Raw genomic sequence first — 5596 nt, forward strand, 5'->3', positions numbered from 1 at the left:
TGTTGATTTGCATAAAGTCATCAAAACGTAAATGAATTATTAAATTTTTTTCACCCAACTTCGACCCTAAATCCAATGACATGGGACATTTATTGTTGATTTCACACTGAATTCACGTAGTTGACAACTCAACCAAATGTAAATCAAAACTAGACGTTGAACTGACATCGGTGCCCGTGGATAGTTTCCATAGATTTACACCGAAACCGATCTGAGACAGGCTACAGAAACTAAACCAAGCTGTTGAAATACTAATCATTCACTATCCCACTGTGAGACTTAGAGAGCGATGAGGTGTCAAAGTGTGTGATGTCATCAGGGGGTAGGTGCTTGGGAGTTGTCTCTCTGTCATATGGAGTAGGTGTCTGGTCTGAGAGTTATAGAGCAACTGCCTTTAAAAAAGCAACAAATCCCTTTGAAAACGTCCTATGGGGTGTCCATATGGAGTAGGTGTCTGGTCATGAGAGTTATAGAGCAACAAATCCGTTGAAAACGTCCTATGGGGTGTCCATATGAGTCAGAAACAGTTATTCTAGTGTCACAATTGACTACAAAGTGGAAATAGAATCATGTTGGTCATAAAGTCAGTCTCGTCTAAATGGAGTTTGGAACATCCATGCATCACAATGGGTAAATGAATGCTGGGTTCTGATTTGTTGATGTCCTTTAGCTACTAACATGGGTTGAACAGCTGTCGTGATCGCTCTCTATGCGATGGCACAGACAGTGAGACAGACCTGTTCAGCAGCTCCGACTGTTTACGTGAGACAACATGTAGACAACACATCTTTTTACTCAGAAATACTGCACAAACACCTTAGTTCGATGTAAAATTGCGCAAACTAAATCCTTGACAAATAGGCTACGGTGTTCATGAGGGACAAACATCCCTAACCAAATGCAGAATCGGTCAGGAAAAAATATATTTTACTAATGAGCAACAGAAAAACAGGTGCCAATCGGCGTGTTCAGTGGATCTATAAGGGTTCATTATAAACTGGGTGGTTTGAGCCCTGAATTCTGATTGGCTGAAAGCCATGGTATATTAGACCATATGCCACGGGTATGACAAAACATTTATTTTAACTGCTCTAATTATGTTGGTAACCAGTTTATAACAGCAATAAGGCACCTCGGGGGTGTGTGATATATGACCAATATACCACGGCTAAGGGCTGTGTCCAGGCACTCCGCGTTGTGTCGTACTTAAGAACAGCTCTTAGCCGTGATATGTTGGCCATGTACCACATCTCCTCGGGCCTTATTGTTTAATTATAGACTACCCTGACTTTCTCTGTTTCCTATTTCTATCATGTTAACTATTAACCACTACCAGTATGGACTGTCAGTCGGTCTAATAAGCCAATTTACTGTTAGTTCCCTCCGGTTGGTATAGTCTACATCACCATTCCATTTAATAACARTGTTTCATTTGTCTTCATTTGCTTCCTCTGTAAACACACTCATTGCCATGTCGTTGTTGCTGAGGATCATTAGTAACAGTTGATAATACATATTTTTTAAACGAATATTGAGGCAAATTAAATCGGTTATGGAGTGGAGCACAGATCAAGTCGTAACATTTTGTACCTGACTTGTTGTCATCAACACAATATCACACGCAATTCCTGCAAATATGTCCAAAATGTATTTCAGCAGATTTTGGTAAATTTTTGTGTGGTTTTGTGTGGCTTAATTTGTGTGAAAATACACACATTTTCAGAATAGTCTTTTGGCAGTTATTGGACCAATGCATGATGGGCAATGGAGTTCTACACTGGCTTTTTGTGTCCCACATTTATTTATATAAAAAAACAAACGTGTTAACAACCCAATATTGTTAATTAACCAGGTTTTCACAGAAATAATTATAATAGTAGCCTTACGTTGTTTTATTATTATTATTATTATTATTATTATTATAGATATTATTATTATTATTATTATTATAGATATTATTATTATTATTATTAATGCCAATACTGTTTTCTATTCTTGTTTTCACTTAACACTTTGGGATAATGGTGCTGTGTCGGATTTTATGAGGGTTGCCAGATTGGAGTAAAAAGCTGTTTTTGTCTGGACTTTTTGTTGTTGTGTGGTATCGATGAAGGTATTTGATTGGGAAATGGGGATACATGTTCATGATGGGAAATTAATTCATCAATAAATGTGGGGAATTTAATTTAATTTAACCTTTATTTAACTAGGCATCGTTAAAACAGAAGGCCTGTCAAAAAAAATCTGTTTGGTTTAAATTCCCCTGGTGCATCTGTATGGTATTTGCAACTATAACAAGTCTGGACTATGATCAATTAAACCATATCAATAACAAGTCTAAACTATGATCAATTAAGCCATATCAATAACAAGTCTAGACTATGATCAATTAAGCCATATCAATAAACAAGTCTGGACTATGATCAATTAAGCCATATCAATAACAAGTCTGGACTATGATCAATTAAGCCATATCAATAACAAGTCTGACTATGATCAATTAAGCCATATCAATAACAAAGTCTGGACTATGATCAATTAAGCCATATCAATAACAAGCTGGACTATGATCAACTAAGCCATATCAATAACAAGTCTGGACTATGATCAATTAAGCCATATCAATAATAAGTCTGGACTATGATCAATTAAGCCATATCAATAACAAGTCTGGACTATGATCAATTAAGCCATATCAATAATAAGTCTAGACTATGATCAACTAAGCATATCAATGAAGTTAAACAGGTTAATGTAAAATAATGATTTATGTTGGCTTACACTTACGGGACTTCCAAGGCCGTTCCTGATGATTTATTACGGTCCTGTCAAACATGTTATATAATTAGGCTGTTGTAACAAGGCATATGCCAGCATTGTTGGACTACTGCCTCTGCCCAGAGGCRTACAAGACTTTCACGGCACCGGCCGTTAGAGCTCACTTTGCCACGTATGAGTCCTGGTTAGAGTCCGTGTTGCAGCTTTCACTGTCTTCCGSTACACTGGTGGCAGCGTTGGGATCACGTCCAGCTCAGGTCTAGTTATGTGACCTAGTGGTGGGAAGCGTTCTGTTTTTCAACATTGTGTTGGATGTAATTACGTTGATGTACATATCTAGTGAACAATGGATAAGCAGCAATGGGCGTGATGGATAGAAGTCGTCACGACAGGTGTGAACAAGGTGTGAACAAGCCTTACAGGTGTGAACAAGCCTTTCATCAGTTGCCTGAAGCTGAATGGGGAAGTGTTATGACCCGACCAGTTACTCAGAACAACATCCACTGTGACTGTCTCATTTAKATAAGTTCACTTACCAGTGTGGACCCAAAACAAATACATTCTACACATTTACAAACTACCTGTTTAAAGTGTTATATAAAACCAGGGCTCCCGAGTGGCGCAGCGGTCTAAGACACTGCATCTCAGTGCAAAAGGTCCCTGGTTCAAATCTAGGCTGTATCACATCCGGCTGTGATTGGGAGTGCCGTAGGGCGGTGCACAATTGGCCCAGCATTGTCTGTGTTTGGCTGGTGTAGGCCGTCATTGTAAATAAAAATTTGTTCAGAACTGACTTGCCTAGTTACATTTTAGTATATATGTGTTGATTAATTATTGTGTTGATTAATTATTGCTTTCTTCAGTGGAAATACAGAATATGTATAAAAATACCAAATATACCAAAAGCTAAATCAAGCAGAGACTCTTTAACCATGTAATAATTACTGCAACATTCAAACTACAAACATTTAAGTGAAAACAATCATAGAAAACAGTATTGGAGTGAATAAATTAAACAGCGTAAGGCTACTATTATAATTATTTCTGTGAAAACCTGGTTAATTAACAATATTGGGTTGTTAACACGTTTGTTTTTTATATAAATAAATGTGGGACACAAAAAAAGCCTGTGTAGAACTCCATTTCCTATCATGCATTGGTCTAATAACTGCCAAAAGTTTGTTCCAAAAATGTATTCTCTTATGAATGAAGTCGCAAAGAACAATTGTGTATTTTCCTACGAATTACATCACACACATATTTTTTCTTTGTGCATAAAGGCTCACCAAACCTGTTTTCATGATTCATAAATACTATCCTAACCATAAATAATCTACAAGGTAAGAGGTTTTTTAAACTACCAATTGGTGCTGAAACGGAGAGGAATGTGCATATACACGACTTGGCCGAAAGTGGAAGAAATGTGTGGATTCAGCTATTTCAGCCACACCCGTTGCTGACAGGTGTACAAAATCGAGCACACAGCTCTGCAATCTCTATAGACAAACATTAGCAGTAGAATGGCCTGTACTGAAAACCTCAGTGACTTTCAACGTTAGTTCGTTCAATTTCTGCCCTGGTAGAGCTGCCCRGGTCAAKTGMAAGTGCTGTTATTGTGAAGTGGAAATYTCTAGGAGCAACAACGGCTCAGKCGTGAAGTGGTAGGCCACACAAGCTCKCAGYACGGAACTGCTGAGTCCTGAAGCYCGTAGCGCGTAAKAATCCTCTGTCCTTGGTAGCAAAACACTCTCTACTGAGTTCCAAACTGCCTCTGGAAACAACATCGGCACAAGAACTGTTCGTCAGGAGATTACTGAAATGGGTTTCCATGGCCGAGCAGCCACACACAAACCTAAGATCACAATGCGCAATGCTAAGCATTGGGTGGAGTGGTGTAAAGCTCGCCCCCATTGGACTCTGGAGCAGTGGAAATGCGTTCTCTAAAGTGATGGACGAAATCTGCGTTTGGCGGATGCCAGGAGAACGCTACCAGCCCCGATGCATAGTGCCAACTGTAAAGTTTGGTGGAGGAGGAATAATGGTCTGGGGCTGTTTTTACTTCGTTTGGGCTAGGCCCCTTGGTTCAAGTGAAGGTAAATCTTAATGCTACAGCGTACAATGACATTCTAGACAATTCTGTGCTTCCAACTTTGTGGCAACAGTTTGGGAAAGGCAGGGAAGGGACGGATCCTGTAGGGCACCAGAGGAGACAGACAGGGAAGAGAAGCATCCTGTAGGGCACCAGAGGAGACAGACAGGGAAGCATCCTGCATGGCACCAGAGGAGACAGACAGGGAAGGGAAGCATCCTGCAGGGCACCAGAGGAGACAGACAGGGAAGGGAAGCATCCTGTAGGGCACCAGAGGAGGCCCACCCAGAGGAGACAGACAGGAAGGTTAAGCATCCTGCAGGCGCACCAGAGGAGACAGACAGGGAAGGGAAACATCCTGTAGGGCACCAGAGGAGACAGACAGGGAAGGGAAGCATCCTGTAGGGCACCAGAGGAGACAGACAGGGAAGGGAAGATCCTGCAGGGCACCAGAAGGAGACAGACAGGGAAGGGAAGCATTCCTGAGGGACCAGAGGAGACAGACAGGGAGGGAAGCATCCTGTAGGGCACCAGAGGAGACAGACAGGAAGGGAAGCATCTGCAGGGCACCAGAGGAGACAGGGAAGGGAAGCATCTGTAGGGCACCAGAGGAGACAGACAGGGAAGGGAAGCATCCTGCAGGGCACCAGAGGAGACAGACAGGGAGGGAAGCATCCTGAGGGCACCAGAGGAGACAGACAGGGAAGGGAAGCATCCTCGTAGGCACCA

This window comes from Salvelinus sp. IW2-2015, unplaced genomic scaffold, assembly GCF_002910315.2.
Source record: "Salvelinus sp. IW2-2015 unplaced genomic scaffold, ASM291031v2 Un_scaffold4734, whole genome shotgun sequence".
NCBI classification, from domain to species: Eukaryota; Metazoa; Chordata; class Actinopteri; order Salmoniformes; family Salmonidae; genus Salvelinus; species Salvelinus sp. IW2-2015.